The sequence below is a fragment of the Choristoneura fumiferana genome, chromosome Z, assembly GCF_025370935.1.
Source record: "Choristoneura fumiferana chromosome Z, NRCan_CFum_1, whole genome shotgun sequence".
Classification (NCBI taxonomy): domain Eukaryota; kingdom Metazoa; phylum Arthropoda; class Insecta; order Lepidoptera; family Tortricidae; genus Choristoneura; species Choristoneura fumiferana.
The window spans coordinates 8,816,026-8,834,175 of record NC_133472.1 but is presented as its reverse complement, the minus strand read 5'-3'; the positions used below and the strand labels follow the sequence as shown (position 1 = coordinate 8,834,175).

The window sequence follows — 18,150 nt, the reverse complement described above, 5'->3', positions numbered from 1 at the left end:
GTGACATTGAACCGCTTCCATTGCCAACGACCTCGCTCCTCGGGGAAGCTCGGCTTGCGTAATCGTTCCTGCGTACTCGATCCCGGCACACTCATACAAACACCTATTCAATAATCATGCGGCCAGTGAGAAAGAACCCCGATCGGATGAGGATGTGTTTGGTATGCGAGCAAATTGAGGGGCCAATCGGCGCTGGCGGGGGTCCTGAGTCATTTGGATTGACTGTACTTAAGTATGTATGTTGATAATGTATGGAGCTATTTGTTTCCTTAGTTCCGTGATGATTTAAATAGTATTTAATCGCGATAGACAGGTTAAGCTAAACTAAATTCTGCATTATGAAAATTTTGCGACTGCCAGATAGCTACCAAGTAAGTACATACATCGGAGTGGTCTTGGTGCTTAAAAATACCTATATTATTATATTATTATTATTATTATATCGGATGTTAGACTAACTAACTAAGACAAACATTTTAATTACAAGCTTTTATTTAGTTTCACCTGTCCCGTTGTCGGTCTGTATGTCTGTCTGTCTGTAATATCTTGCTAGTTTAATTCGACCAACTTCCAGTAGTTGGATTGACTTGAAATTTTATATACTTATGACTTATGTAACTTACGTGACAATACAATAATCTGGAAGTGACATCCTAGTAGTCCAGCCAGGATCGTCTCCACAGGACGGAACTCTTCAACGGTTGATGGCATCGACTTGAAATTTGGTATGCAAATGTAGTTTGGGTGTCAATACAAGTACAGTCAACAAAAAGAAAAGTCAGCAAAAAAGCTTGTAATTTTTACCAAAAACTTATTAATCACCGTCACTCCCAAAGTACCCACTTTATTTTTCTCAAACAAATTACACACAAAAATTTATTAAAGTTTAATCGTCTCATAAAATAGCCTTAGTTTTTTGTTCATTTACTGTAAATGTAATTCCTTCACCGCATAGCATTACATTTGAAATTTACCACGAGCTATGCGGTGAAGGAAACATCGTGAGGAAACCTACACAAACCTGCGAAGCAATTCAATGGTGTGTGTGAAGTCCCCAATCCGCACTGGGCCCGCGTGGGAACTATGGCCCAAGCCCTCTTGTTCTGAGAGGAGGCCTGTGCCCAGCAGTGGGACGTATATAGGCCGGGATGATGACTGTAAAGGCATTGTTTTTATTAATCCTAACTGTTATTGTTCAAATTAGACCCATTGTTGGTTTTTAAGGAAGGGCATAGCATTTTCGGCAGATGGAGTCGCAGGCAAAAGCTAGGTTATAAATTTACGTAAAAAAATAGTATCGGCACAGTACAGCTCGAGCAACATATTCGAGCACATTGGTCGCTCCCTGCTCGACGCCGACAACAACGACCGTCTCAAATTGGCTTTCATCCTAGGAACAGCCATAAGCCCGGTATTGTACCTAACTATATACCTTGGTGGTAAAGCTGTCAGGTACGATGTGTTACAGTTGTACAGTTGAACAAACTAAATCATGAACCAGAGAATCTTTGTGCTACTATGTCATATTAGGGTTGACTTGACATTGCATATTTTGTCAAGGAAGTCTTAGTGAAATTGATTATTAGGGTACCCGGGTACCTTAATAATAAGCTACAGTCGATCCATTTGATTCCTGACTCACCGTAGAACGTTCTCACAGTAAGCGTCATAATAAATTCCCTTGTCAAGCAAAGCGTTGTCACTATGACTTTTTGTGCGAAAAGGTTCCACGGTGAGTCACGATTCAGTTGGTTCGATGGTACATGGTCAGTTTGTTGAACTGTATATTGTATCTGCCATTAGGCAAATATGCTCGCAGAGTGCATTATTCGGCTTGCATAACGCTGATATTGTACCTATGGATTTAACGGTATTCTTTTTCAACTCCGCAGGGCTACTACGAAACACTAAACTCGAAGTTCGTGTCGTGCGGTACCTCTGACACTTATACTACTTAATACGAGAGCGAGAGGGACGGTACGATACGAACTTCGAGTTTCGAGTTTCGTAGTAGCCCTGCTGGACTTAACAGTGTGTCCGGTCTGTTACAGACTACTGTAGTGCCATAGCTTCCGACCGAACTTTTTATTGTTTGAAAGGTGACTTAGCCGAGAGCCATTTATTATTTATTTATGTTACAATAGCCATTGGGTATCCGTGGGATGGCCACCGTAACAGAGGCAGGCTGAAGAGAAGATGGCTGGATGACTTGGACGCATATCAAATAGAGTGGCAGGAGCATGCTCTCGATTGGGACTAGTGGCGGAAAGAAGGGGAGGTCTTTGTCCAGCAGTGGGACACTTTCAGGCTAAAAAATACAATAGAGATTTACAGCAAAACTAATGTGCCTTTATTATTAATTGGGTCACAAGTATGTCCAAACATTAAAGTAACAATAATCTGTCTTAAATATTTAAAAATGAATTGCCGAAATAAGCGTACGCTCCTTAATTGTGAACGATGGCACTGAATCCATACTAATATTATAAATGCAAAAGTGTGTGTGTTTGTCCGTCTTTCACGTCGAAACGGAGCGACGACTCGATATGATTTTTGGCATAGAAATAGTTTATGGGCCAGAGAGTGACATAGGCTACTTTTATCTCGGAAAAATGCACAGTTCCCGAGGGAACAGCGCGCGATAACCGAATACCAAGCGGGCGAAGCCGCGGGCAAAAGGTAGTTGGATAATATTTTTTTGTTGTGTTCGTTATTTTTTGTCAGGACAAGGTTTGTGCTAACCAAATTAAAAAAAAAGAATGGACGGGGGCGAAGCCGCAGGCAACAGCTAGTTACAAATAAAATAGGAAATAAAAATAGTTCGGCTATACAATAAAAATCTATCAGGTATTCAGACACAAAAAAAAACTTATTTTTTGCATATCTATGTTATTAATATAAATTATTTACTAGATGTGGTGGCCTAGTGGATTGACCTATCGCCTCTCAAGCAGAGGGTCGTGGGTTCAAACCCCGGCTCACACCTCTGAGTTTTTCGAAATTCATGTGCGGAATTACATTTGAAATTTACCACGAGCTTTGTGGTGACGGAAAACATCGTGAGGAAACCTGCACAAATCTGCGGAGCAATTCAATGGTGTGTGTGAAGTTCCCAATCCGCACTGGGCCCGCGTGGGAACTATGGCCCAAGCCTTCTTGTTCTGAGAGGAGGCCTGTGCCCAGCAGTGGGACGTATATAGGCTGGGATGATGATGATGATGACTAGATGTAGAATAAATAAATAAATATCATGGGACACTTGACACCAATTGACCTAGTCCTATCCTAAGCTAAACAAAGCTTGTATTATGGGTACTAGGCAACGGCTAAACATACTTTTATAGATAAATACATACTAAATACATATTAAACATCCAAGACCCGAGAACAAACATTCGTACTCGTATTTACATACAAATATCTGCCCCGGCCGGGGATCCCGAAATTTTTGGGATGTTTTCCAACTTAATTAAGTTGTAGCTTAATGCAAAATAAATTTGTGTTTGATCGCATTTTTATTCATAAGCTGCCATTGACTTGCATTGAAATATTTATTTGATAGATATTGGATTTTAATTATACTAAACAGAGTTATAATTATACAAAATAGGTAAATATTTATTTCATCAACATGCGTTGCGTGTTTGCAGCCTACTCGATTATAGGTGAAATTCTTTAATATTCAAGCTATGGCGAAGACCAAACAATCGTAAATAAAAAATACTAGTTTATTTTTATAAGTGTAACTTGCCAGTCATTTCAGAAAATCATTTTTGAGACGTATGTCATTCACTTTGTCGCGGTGCATTCGTTTTGTACTGTAGACAAGACAAATTTGTCAAGGTCTTGCGGAGGACACGGGCGGTGCATCGCGCTAGACCGCGCCGGCAGCGGGCACTTTCACTGTCGGCGCGGACCACCGCACCACCACTCCGTAACACCATTGCACTGGCGATACCCGATACGCGCCCATTACTTATCGACTCATCTATCTCCAATTACAATCTACGGTGGTCCATTGTGATAACGAGTTTGATCGTGTTTTGTTTCTAAGTTTGGAAAGCGCGAGTTGGGTGGTGCTCTGTGTAGTTAGTTGTTACCACTGTACAGTCCGAGTGCAGTAGGGTTCGAGGAAGCATTGCAAGTCCCGATTCCCGGCGGAAGGGTCCCGGAGGAGCTATCCCGCGGGGCGGCGTGAGTGTGCCGGTCAGTCACCGTTCTGCCGGCGCGCCGCGCGCTCGCCTTGCTGCGTCGCTCGTGCGCCTCTTGTTTATCATCGACCCTGGTACCCCGCATGAACTTGTGATGTGATCCCTCTAAGACTCACCAGAGGTTCCGGATTGTGACACGTGCATCTTGAGCGCAAAAAAGGATTGTGGTTGATGCTGAAGGCGTTCGTGCACTGAAAAATTCAGGTGTAAATACTGTCATATTCTGATTTATTTTTATTGCACCTATTTTTTTTTCTTAGCTATTAGTTTTGCCGGCGTCTGTAACAAGAAATTTTCCATTAGGATTTTTTTTCAGATGATAGGTAATTTATGATACTTATCTCTGAAACTTTTGTATTTTATTGTATTGTACACAAAAAGTACCTACTTGTGATTGTACATAAATGAACCCTCAAGGGGATCTCTTCCTGATAATCTTTTTATTGCATAGCTCGACATTTAAAGGCTTAATTTGTACCTACGTGTTGCTATGTCCTAAGCTAGGATTTCAAACCTTAATAAACGATATTACATAATATTAGATAATTTTATGACTGATATATATTTTTTCATTAAAAGGAATTATAAAAAAAAATTTCGCTGTCAATATTATTGCGCTATTTGTACAGTACACGACTCCTACTTAAATTAGGTATTGAAGTTAATAAAAACAACGAATTAAGAAACTTGCCTAAATCACATCTGGAATATGGATTTTGAATACAATTTTCATAATACATAATAAGATAATTTTAGGTACCCATAGCTGAGGAAACTGAAGTGTTTACTAGGGTGGAACTTTTTCACAATCGATTTCACGATTTCTTTAGCAGATGTATGGAATGTCAACATGACGTTTGCAGCGGAAAGGTTCCACCCTGACACGAATCAGTTTCTTCGACTGTACACTTACAAATGTCTTAACGTTTCTGAAACCTCAGGTGTACGAGTATGTAGGGTTCTGTCACCACGATAAACTATAAACATGTGCGAAATTTAATTTACAACTTTCATGTTTGGTTGGGATGGGCTGAAAGTTATATAAATCCTCGAGACGATGTCTGTACCCAACACTGGATTTCGTATTGGCTCGAGAAAATTATGCATTTTTCTTGGATCACTCATCATCATTAGCTCCTCGCGCATCAGTTTTAATTAGAAAGGACCACGCGGACCTTAAAAGCAAAATTAAGCTATTTTTGTAGGTATAAGGACTAAGGAGTCATGCATATTGTACGTCACACCAATTTTGACCATTTTAGCAACCCCTCCCTCCGTTGTCACACGTATCGCTATGAAAATTGCAACTATTATTTTGTTCATGTCTCACAAACCGCCTGATCCCTTCCCCTTAAATGAGTCATAAAAATGGGTGACCCCTAACAGCATTCGATGCAATCTTGTGCAAGTTCATGATGACGCGGGAATCCTTCTTTACTTCCATCTTAGCTAATAGCCTAGCTAGCCTTTCCTGAAAACAGCATGGTTCTATATATTTAATGGCAAACGTTGGTATGGCAAGTGAAATTCGGGCAAGTAAAGGTATACGGATGTTATAAATGCGAAAGTTTGTTAGTAAGTGTATGTGTGTATGTGTGTTTGCTCCTCCTTCATCCATACTAATATTATAAATGCGAAAGTGTGTTTGTATGTTTGTGTGTTTGTCCGTCTTTCACGCCGTAAAGGAGCGACGGATCGACGTGATTTTTGGCATAAAGATAGTTTATGGGCCCGACAGTGATATAGGCTACTTTTTATCCCGGAAAAATGCACAGTTCCCGAGGGAACAACGCGCGATAACCGAATACCACGCGGGCTGAGCCGCGGGCAAAAGCTAGTCCTTAAATACCAAAATGGATTTTGATGAAATAACGCATAGGCTACTTTTTTACCTACCCCGTTGGGAAAGAGGCGTGATTTTATGTATGTATGTACTTTTTTTTACCCAATATTCCTGCGCGATCGGGATAAAATCTCAAAATCTCAATAGCTCGGTTTAGATTAGAGTCATGAAATCAGGCAAGATTGTTTTTAATGCAACGTTCCCATGGTCATTTTGTAAAATCCTGGAATTTTTATCCAACTGCTGGTGATGATGGTTTACGCGTGCAAAAGAATTCACGGGTATATGTACACTAGTCTCAAATATTTCAGTCAGTTGGTTGGTTAAGCCCAGCTAGACAACCTTATTGCTCAAGATTTTTCAATTTATGGCGACATAATTATGTTTATATTATGTTTGGTCGATACATTTGTTCGTTGCTTAAAGCGAAATTGAATACTGTCAAGTCTTTGCAGGGATTTTTGTTCGAATTGATCGTGAATTGATCCAATCTTTAATTATACCTTGTAAATAAACTTGTTTTAAAGTTACTATTTCCTCCTTATACCTTGTTAGAAAACTCATAACTCATATCATAATCTTATATAAATTCAAATCAGAAAAAAACAAGCTTCTATTTCCCATTTAAATACCTATGTATAATATTTATGTATTTACACCGCCAAAATTTGTGCCAAAAAAGACGTGTTACTATTTCCCAAACAAAACTTAAACACGATAATCGAACAGAAATATCTGCAGGTTGCATTGTGGTGAAAATTAATATACCCATGTGTTTAAGAACTCTACATAACATTTTTTTTTTCAGTTGTTACCCCACTTGCCTTCATCTTCGTTTTGAAGAGATGAGAGAAAAAGGCTGAGCACATGAAGAAGTTGAACAAGAATTAAAATGTAAGTAGACACGCAATCTTTCTAGTTAAGAGGTTCCCAAACAACTGTGCGTCGCTGTGTGCGGAATAAATTTGCCGTTGTGGGAATAGCAAGCGCCGCGATGCGTTTCGATTTTCTCGCTATTTTCCATTGTCCTATACTTAGGACAATGGAAAATGGAGAATAACTTTATAAGACTACTTTCTTACACATATCGGGAAACATTATCCCCGCAAACTGAAAAATGTAATAACTAAAGTTGGGGTCTGCAAGGCTATTATCTAAGGCAAGGCTAAATCAATAATTAAAAATGTTTTAGAACTTTAAAGAAATTTGACCCAACAAATATGTTCTATGGTTTTTAACAAATTTTGCGGCCAGTTGCCTTATTGTGTAATTCACACGGAATCACAATCATTTTCATCGCTTTGTTTTTAAGGTTCCGTAGCGAAATGGCAAAAAACGGAACCGGACCGGAACGGATTCGTCATGTCTGTCTGTCCGTCCGTATATCACAGCCACTTTTTTCCGAAACTATAAGAACTATACTGTTGTAACATGGTAAGTAGATGTATTCTGTGAACCGCATTAAGATTTTCACACAAAAATAGAAAAAAAAACAAATTTTGGAGGTTCCCCATACTTAGAACTGATTCTGATGTGGGGGGGGGTATCTATGGATAGGTCTTCAAAAATGATATTGAGGTTTCTAATATCATTTTTTTTTCTAAACTGAATAGTTTGTGCGAGAGACACTTCCAAAGTGGTAAAATGTGTGTCCCCTGTAACTTCTAAAATAAGAGAATGATAAAACTAAAAGAAATATATGATGTACATTACCATGCAAACTTCCACCGAAAATTAGTTTGAACGAGATCTAGTTAGTAGTTTTTTTTAATACGTCATAAATCGTAAAGAAAACTTTTATATTATGTTACTTGCTGCTACGGAACCCTTCATGGGCGAGTCGGATTCGCACTTGGCCGCTTTTTTCTTACACGGTATATAGGATGAGGGTGAAAGAGATAGGTAGTTAATGCGATCGCGAGCGCTCAGGGGTTAGAGAATACGGCCACAGTCCATAAATCTAATGCCGATGGAACGATACAGACTATATCAATTTAATGAGCTTCAATGGTAAATAAGTGATAATGTAAACAACTTTACGTTAAGTTGAACATTAAGTTGATTTTTATTCTCTTCCAATGGTCTGATTGTCTTAAAATTTCGTACATATATTATGTCGTTGCTTTTTGATTTGCTATCAATACACCCAACATAATGTTTTTGGAGAACTCATCTTCTGCTGAAGTGATTAACATTGCAGATGTTGATCGACTATATTATGTACAGTCAACGTCATAAATAAGTGATCACTTTTGTACCTTGTCGCTTTAATGCATGTTTGAAAAGCCATTTGAAATTGTGTAACGATTGAAGGCAAAAAGGTACAGAAATGATCACTTATTTATGACGTTGACTGTACATTATTATTTATTGAGTTAAAACTTATTTTAACCCCCGACGCAAAAGAGGTTGTCTGTGGCATTTTAGCTCTCAAACAGACAGACCATTTCAATTTTTTTATAATTATGACTATGATTAGATGATTCTTGCTGCTTTTTGAGATATTGAACTTTGAAATGACAATATCGGGCGGGGGTTATCAAACTATTTTTTTTAGGTTAGATTTATTATTTGTTGTATAAAACTATGCGGCTCGCGTAATGAAACAGCTACATGAATGCACTCTTACTTAAGCTGCGCGTCCACTGCATTGGAATCGGAGCGTACGCAGCGTAAGGAGCGGACGGATTTGTTGCTTTGTATAGATTTCTACGGCGCAGAAATGCCGATCCAGTGCACGCAGTACCATAAAGGTAAGCGTCCACCCACACACACACGATCCGCATCGTACGCTTCGGACGTATCGGATTTGTTGCATTGTATAGAAATTTGCGATCCGTACAGTGCGGATCAGTGGATGCACTTGTCTGTCTCTCTATACAAAGAATAATACAATCCGTTTGATGCGATACGTCCGCATCGTACGCTTCGGACGTATCGGATTTGTTGCTTTGTATAGAAAAGTGCGATGCTTACGATGCGGACAGGTGGACGCACTTATATAAGTTTCTATACAAAGAATACTACGATCCGTTGCGTGCGATGCGTCCGATGCGTACGATACCGACAAGTGGACGTTTACCTTTACCTTAACTCTATCCAAAGCAACAAATCCGTCCGCTCCGATTCCAATACAGTGGACGCCCAGCTTAACATTGCCAATTCTGTGCTAAAAACAAAATACTTTTTCAATTAGCTCTGTAGAAGGAGGTAAGTTGGAAATGTGTACTATATGGTAATTAGTAAATATCGCGCTTGACGTGTGATAAAGCATGGCAGATAAAAGTAACGAGTAGGTCTTGGTTTAAATGCAACCATCGGTAAGTTGAAAGAAGCGACTACGAGTATAAAAATAACTTGATTACTTTTCAATTTACTGTTAAGTTGGATTTTTTGTTGAAAATATAAAAATCAACTAATTGAGTTAATAGATAAGTGACGCATCGCTTGTTATTGCCATACAAGTCTATGAGAGAGACAGATACCTATGTTGATTGCTATGGTGTTTATCCCTTTTCCTAGCAATTAAATATTGTTGAAAGTTTTTCAAACTCTATCAACTGATAAGAAAATCATACTTTCAATATCTACGTGCTTACCTACTAGCATTTATAGATAAATAAAGGAAAAAAGAAAACTTTTGCATTTAAATTAAGTACCTACTTACGCTACTGGGAAGCTTTAAAGTTAATTTAATTTAAGTCAACTGAAACCTGATGAGTGATACCATTGCTTTTCAAACTTGGAACTGAAACCAAGATATTTTGCATAATTTTTAACTTTACAAATGCATCGCTTTCACAGTGAAATGAAACGAATGGGAAAAGCCAATACAATTTATCATTCACGGCACTCAATCCGATTATATTCCGGTGGTCGACATGATAAGTACGTTGACAAGCTTATCGGGAAACAATGCCCCATTCAGAGGATTAAAATCTGCCCGTTCTCATCAAGCATCGACGACCCAATCAACATCGGAACGATTATTGTCGACGAAAATACAAATTGCGTAATAGTTCTAAATGCCCATTAATTTTACACACATACCTATCTTTAAACAAAACTTCCGCGAAGCGCCGGGGGTGCGAGCGCGTGATTAGCTGTCTATGTGTGACCGTGGAAGGTGCAGAATCGAGTGTGATGGACGCACTGCGGCCTATTGTTGCGGGCATTATGCACTGGCGGCAGTTTACGAGGTCTTTCACCGACACATTATATGGGTCAGTTAGATTAGTCGCGCTCCCCGTGCGCGCTGCACGGCGCACGAGGCTACTGTTGCAATGTTCATCTAAGGCGGAAGACGGAGTTTACGTATAACAGTTTACATAAAACATACAGCGACATAAAAATGTTGCTTAACTTATTTTTTCCGCCTGTTATTCGCGACTTTCTTAAATCTATAATTATATTAAAAAAAGGTTTGTGTATGGGGATAATCTGCGGAACTACTGCACCAATAAAAAAAACTACCTATGTCACTAATAGAAAACTACAGTATTCCACACTAATTTGCTATTTTTATTTCGCAAAAGTGCGAAACGCAGACGAAGATGCTCGCAAAAGCTACTTATACGTATGAACTTGGTAGAAGGTACGAAATGTGTGAAATTAATGTAATGTTAATTGTTACTAAGATGTCATGATTTTTATTTACAACATTTACATAAATATCACATCAAAGTTAATAAAATAGATAAGCATTAAATAAAACAAAACCATCTTAGACTTAAAAAAACTTACTTACATAACATAAAAATAAAACCTAGAACTAAAACAAATTATAGTAAGATTAAGTATTTCAATTATTTTGATCATTATAATAGAAATTTGAGGCGGCGAAAATGTTTTCCTACTTTATTTTTCAGCACAGAAACAACAGGTGTTAATATAACTTGCATTTCCTTGTAAGTAGTTACAATCCCAGATAATCATTTAGGTCATATGAAACTTCGCTTATCGTTCAAAGCAGTTGCAATAACACTAGGTTAATTATTTCCTTCAGCGATAGCTTGTAAGTTCCCTGTGCCCTCGATTCTACATATTGTTTCCATTTCATTAATCAATTTCTACCGGTCACAAAACTGAGAACTTGCTGGAATATAATTTTATATTCCATATTTTTTTTGTTTCTATTTTCTAACTCTTTTATTCAGAGACTGTTTATCTTTTTTTGTTATTTTGGCATTTGTTTACAAATGAGACAAAACATATTTTTTATTTTTAATCGTATTATTTTTTAATTTTTGATTTATGAAAGTTGAGCCTAAGAAAATACCCCGAATACACAAGGCTAGGCTAGTTCTGAAGCCAGTGTCTTTAGCTTTGTGTGTACAGATCTAGCTAGTTTTTCTTTTGTAGAGTCGCCTGAAGGGCCTAAAACACTATGTCCTTGCTTTAGTTTAATTGTTTTACACTAGAAATAGTTCTGTACACACGAAGCTAGAGTCGCTATGCTTGCTTACAGCTATCCCAGCATAGAGAAGTAGTCTAGTATACCACGAGAATTTTCCGGGCTCAGCTTCCATAAGCCAGTATGAAAAGTCAGATTGGTGGACCGATAGACAGACAAATTGGCAGAGGGACATGGTGAAACTGCAAAGGTTCCTTGTAAGACTACGTATCCCTAAAAATGATAAAGCACTTACCTACTTGGCCAACTTTGCCTAATGTGGATCCTTTGTTGATTTATTTAACGGACTATTTCCATTGAATTATGTCTATGAATTTAGTAGCTTCCCATCAGCAATATCGATAAGTACAGTCAACTACAAAGAGATCGATACGCTTAAAGTTACAAAAATATGTACACACACTCACTTAACATTGAAGTTTTGCATTGCATATTTTTTTTTGTAAAATTGGCTGTATCGACCTGAGGCCGATTGCCTAACGTTTCTGACACTCGCGATAGCAATTAAATGACAGTTTTTGTATGCGAAATCTGTCACTTAATTGCGATCGCGAGCGATAGAATCTGTTTGTAGTTGACAGTATTTAAATTACAGTAGATATCAATTGTTTTACGCCAGACGCTGTTTAATTTTAGCAACATCAGCGACGATACGCCCAGAGGCGGTCCCGTTATAGATTCGTAATGGGAGACGTTATCTTCGACCCGATTCTAGTTTAATTGAAAGTTTGAGGGAGATTCCGCGGTCTCGGTTAACTTAATGGATTTATTGTGGAAATGACGGCGGGACGCGGGCTGCAGACTAGACCCGCTCCAGTTTCGGGAGGTCGCCGCCCGATCGTGAACCCTGCACTCGCTCGATCGCTGCCGTCCTGGGGTTTTTACGGATTGCGTAACATTTCAGTGCCTTTTTCACCTTTTGATGTTCTAAGGCGAACTCCTAATAAGTAGCAAAATAATTCCTTTGACGTCTATCTGTAATACTGACTTATTTAGGAAACTGTGAGCTTTGAGGGATATTAAAGTGTTTTAGTAATAAATAACCTAACCGAACCAACAAAAAGTTTGTCACTTTGTCATCTCAAAAAATGCTTAACCGATTTTGATGAAACATGTCTAAGAACCATCGCTGGTAAACCTGGTTTCAAATAAAAAAACCGCATTCAAATCGGTCCACCCGTTTAAGAGCTACGCTGCCACAGACAGACATACATAGCGGTCAAACTTATAACACCCCTCTTTTTGCGTCGGGGGTTAAGAAGAAGAAACTGAATTTACCTATTTGGCAATACAAACATGCGATGATACTACTATACTTTTTTATATTTTCAAATAACTGCGGTAAATTTTCGTGTGAAATTTAAATTTCGCAAGTAATGGGGTGGCCCAAAGCTGGGCCGAACGCCAACCTCACGAGTCGCCGACCGAGGTCAATGTCCGGGAGCGTATATAGGTCAACCGAAGGCGCCCGCTCGTCTATAATAATATTATGTCAGCCTGATACTTGACTGAACGCCTTTCGCAAATTTGTTCTTTAAACTGATCACATCCAAAACTTGTTTCCTTAATAGTTAAACGGGCTAATAATACTAGGACAGAAGAACCGGTCCTATTGATAAATCAAATTGCCGTGTCTCTACATGAGCGTTATACGAAAAGGGTTGCGTGACAATAGGTATATTGTACTTTCCTTTTTTACAATCGAACCTGATCATTTGAAGTTTTAGAATTAGAGTCAGCGTTTATTTTTTTTTATTATGATTTTTACAAGTTGTTATCGAATACTTCCTACGTTCGTCCGGTCGTAATCTTAGCATTGGTAAACATGGGCAATCAAATATTTTATTGGTAGTGGTTCGTGGAACCATTTGACCTATAGTTAACCCATAGCCGACAACAGAGTGCTGCGGCGAAATTAGAATATTTCTAAATGAAATGGTTGGGCATAAAAGTCTAAACTTTCGTTATTCAGTTCACAAGTTATATATTACAGTAATGAACTTTATTTCCTGAGTCCTTTATAAAGGACTTAATGTAATTTTAACTTCAAACTCTATCATGAATGAATAAAGTATGATGTTCATATGTCAAAAATTTGACTTGGGCGTTAGGAGGATATTGTGTACTTAGTGCTAAGCTAAAATAAATTCTGGATATTGCAAAATGTAGTACAGCTGTAGTAAATTGTAAATGTACTAGTTTTGAACATGTGGTGCATTTAGAAAATCAACCTAAGTACATATTTTAATTTGTCAACCGTAATGTTAAAAAAAAATCTTCACAATCATTTTCAAAACTATCTAAATCGAAATAACTTAATCACTTATTGAAATATTGCGGATTTATTTTGCATCACATCATCTCATCAGCCAGAAGACGTCCACTGTTGAACAAAGGCCTCCTTTTAGAATGCACAATAAACGACAACTCGCCACTTGCATCCACCCGCTTGCCCGCAATTTAACTTTATATTGGTTCAACAATGAATTGATAATTTTTAGTTACACCATTTAAACAAATAATAGTTTTTTCTAAAAAAAAATATTTATGTCATAATAATTCAGAATAGTTTAGTTATTACTTCAAAACGGAGCGACGGATTGACGTGATTTTTGGTATAGAGATAAATTTATGGGCCAGAGTGTTTATCCCGGAAAATTGCACAGTTCCCGAGGGAACAGCGTGCGATAATTGAATTCCATGCGGGCGAAGCCGCGGGCAAAAGCTAGTGTACTGTAAAATACCTTATAAACAACTTTCCAGTTACTTAAAATTAATTTTTGATTGGAATTTATTCTTTATTCAAACTCTTTGAAGTTATGTTTTTGATATTTCATCTGTTCTGTAGTAATATGTATCTGGTATCATAGCATATAAGCAGCGCGCACAGACAATGATCTGCGGCTGCGCGCGGGAGTGCGCCGCGCGCAAAAGGGAAAGTGCGCTTCCTGCTCGCACGCGGAAGCGTTTGAACGTAACTACGATTTGCGACGAGCGCGCCGCAGCTGTAGGTAATGTGGTAAAAAAGGAACTACGGATATATAAAAATAAATTAGCAGGTGCTTAGGTACCACATTTAATGTTGTAGCGTGGTTTAGTTTTACATTAGCGGAACCATCGTGTCGCCAGCATAAACGTCAGATATACTCGTACCTATCTAGTTAAAAACATCTCCACGCTGTTACTTATTCAAAATTCGGTCGTATTCAGATGTTTATGAGTACATAGCTAACTTTACGATTAATATAGCAACTGTACCTAATTAGTAGTAAGTGATTTGTTTGGACCGCCAAACTCAAGTGGGATTGGGCAGGTCATGTCTGCCGGGTGCATCCGGATCGTTGGGCCAAAATCACCACTGATTGGGTTCCAAGCGACGGGCACCGGAGCAGAGGTAGGCCTAAAAGAAGGAGTCGTCGGGACGATTCGGAGCGATCCCAGCCGGACTGGCAACATTTTGCCGAAGCCAGAGACCTTTGCCCAGTAGTGGGACACTGTATTTTGCACGGTTTTAGTAAGATATTCTTACGCGCTCAGCTAAAGAAAGTCCCTTCGGCAAAACTTGTACCAGTGGATCGTTTTTTGAAAAACCATCGAAATACCAAAATCGTTTGTAGAGTTACAAAATTTCACCTCTAATTAATTTCGTCTCAGTTCTAATTTTATTCGAGACTAGCTGGTGCCCGCCGGCTTCGCCCCCGGGTTAGTACCATTATATTCTGATCCCCCAGTGTAGTTTTTTTTTTTAATTTTCTAAGAACTTCTTTTATAAGAACCTTCTCCAGTTTAGTTACATTATTGTAGGTTTAGTACGGAACCCTAATTTTTCTGTTATTAAATATAGCCTATGGCACTCTGCAATAATTTAGCATTTTAATAGTGAAAGAATTTTTAAAATCGGTCTAGTAGTTTTTGAGTTAATTCGTAACAAACATCCAAAAATCCAAAGCTTTACTCTTTATAATATTAGGTATATTATAAATAAATTATATGCCACAGAATAACTAATAGTTTTATTCGAGACTAGCTTTATAGCTATGCCACAGAATAACTAATAGTGCAGTGCAAAGATTCTTAGCACTTTGGAATACTATATCCACGGACGCGGTTTCGAAAATTGCCCACCAGATTTTTTTTTCAGCATTGTCTTAGGCAGTGGTTCAAAAATAGATATAAAGGTCTCTTCCCATTACAACGTATCATAACATGACTGTAATAGCAAAGTGTCAGGCGAAAATATATTCTTTGTATTGAAAAGTATGAGACTATGCCCACTAGCACGTTTCGTTACCAACCGCCGCCGTCGCGTGTCATGTATGCGCTTGAAATTTCGTTCCTGACACGTTCCTATTACGGTCATGGCATGATACGGTGTAGTGGGTTAAGACCTTTATGCTTGTAATTGTTTAAACGTAACCCTTGAGTTAGGCAAAGAATTTAAAAACACAATAATTATGAAAAGACATTAAGTAGGTACTTTCCCGTCAATTCAACAAGTTTAAATTATAGGTACTTAATTAAGTACTAATTTATATTATAACTAAACCATAAACGCGAATCCAACCGAATTCAACGAGAGGCCGTATTGCCTAACGTGTCCGACGCTCGCAATCTCAATCAAATGACAGTTCTTGTATGCGAAATCTGTCATTTGATTGCAATCACGAGCGCCAGAAACGTAAGGCAATACGGCCTCTGTTTACATTGCTTGCGAACAAACCAAACTCAGAATATATTTTGTATTGTTTGATGGAAAAATTGTCGTCTTGTATAACTTGATTTTTTTTTGCATTATTCATACGCCCACAAGCTTTAGAAATACAAATTTAAAAGAATATCTTTGTAAACTTTCCAAGGTATTCCGTTTTTGTTGGATAAAACAAACAATTTAAAGCAAAACTCGTGTACCTAGCTAGGTCTTCTTCAAGTGAGGCAATCATTTTTGTTCCTTTAATTAAATAAAAAGTTTCTCCTTCGCTTAACTTAATAATAAACCTTTTATACTTTAATGCAATCAAAATTTAAAGTAAACATGAGACACATTTAGGGGCTGTTTCACCATTCATTGATTAGCGTTAACCGACGGTTAAATGTGATGTCGTCTCCGTCTATTCGAACAAAACAAATAGAGACGGCATCACACCTAACCGCCAGTTAACACTAATCAATGGATGGTGAAACAGCCCCTTAGAAATGTAAGTAAGTCATTGCAAATGCTTGCGGCGCTCGTTTTGAACACCGCAAAATAATTATGCCGTAGCTACAAAGAACGTTCGCACAGTAGCGTCATAATGATTTTCCTAGTCAGGCAATGCGATATCACCATGACGCTCTCTGTGAAAAGGTTCCACACGGGTCACGACGATAAAACGTTCATTTCTTCCTACAGTTACTTACTATTTCGTATGCACTTACGCGCTATTTATGACGTTGCTCTAACAGCAAGCGTAATAATGCATCATCGCATCGACGCATTATACGAGATCGATCTGTGCGCATAAAACCGGTCGGTAATAAAGACTAATTATAGAACAAAGCGATTGTGAACCCGGCCTTACATGCGCCTTCCGCGTTCGCACTTTCCTCGTGTCCGCTTCCACTCTGCATTTAGGCACGCCCGATCAGTGCCTGATCAGAGTGCAGCAAGTTTGTTGTGTTCATTGCTAGCTTTGCTAAATAACCAGGAGGCGATGAGCGACTTGGCCGCGCATTGAACAGAGAAAGAACTTGCCACGCATCCGGACCCGGGCAGTCGTGATCAGGCCGTAAGAGGCCAGAACAGACTGAAGCCGGAATGGAAAAATACAAGCAAGAACTGAAATTTATAAGCATAAGATTTGTGTAGCATATGGCCCGTTAACATATTTAGCTCATGCAGCTATATTTCTTATATTACTTAGCTTATATTTTAATCAATTCAGGCGAACCGAGTAGCATATATTGTAAATAATGTTAAACGCATTATGTTTGCAATATTATTCGTTTTTAAATTAATCCCACATAGGTAAACAACATAAAACTATGATTAATTTTGTGGTAGCACATCTTAATTCGCGGAGCCTGGAAAAAGGTAACTTTCATCTCTCCTGTCTGTCTGTTTTCGGCACTATAACTTAAGCAGAAGCCTGTTTATATTGGTTTCCAAATCTAAATAATTGTATGGAAGAGATCGCTTCGAAGCGATCATTCCGCCTGTTGTCTACTTTGATTTATTTTATTGTACTGATTTGTTGTATTCAAGAATATTTGTCTTATATTGTATTGTATCTCTAGGTAGATAGAAAATAAGTAAGCCTTAGATAATTAGCGTGTCGGACACGCCCGAAATAGGGTTCCGTAGCCATTACGAAAAAATTAAGTAGGTAATATTTTTCTAAGGATTTTGTATTTTGTACGGATTATTCCAAGTTTAGGTATATTATACCTTAGGCTGCTATTTACTCTTAAACTACTAATCATTCTCAAGAAAACTTAACCGTTCCTATAAGTTTGATATACTTACTACCATCCTGAATTTTTTCAATTTTCGCTCGACTAATGAAAATTTGCACTTTAAAGTTGAATATTTTGCAAACAAGTCACTGAATCGAAAAATCGTTTTAACAACCCCGTAATTATTTTAAAAGACCTATTCAACGATATCCCACACTACAAGGTTGGATGAGAAAAAAGAGTCACCCACA

At 38.2% G+C, this 18,150-nt stretch overlaps 1 protein-coding gene across 3 annotated transcripts in view; it reads left to right on the top strand.

Moving 5' to 3' along the window:
* Nucleotides 1–3,810: 3,810 nt before the first annotated feature.
* Hr4 (nuclear hormone receptor 4) overlaps nt 3,811–18,150 on the top strand; it is a 140,040-nt gene continuing 125,700 nt past the window's right edge. For all 3 annotated transcript variants that reach the window (XM_074084998.1, XM_074084983.1, XM_074084976.1), the window contains exons 1-2: nt 3,811–4,415; nt 6,863–6,948. The gene's annotated coding sequence lies outside the window, so the exon portion shown is untranslated. The remainder of the gene's footprint in view (nt 4,416–6,862; nt 6,949–18,150) is intronic.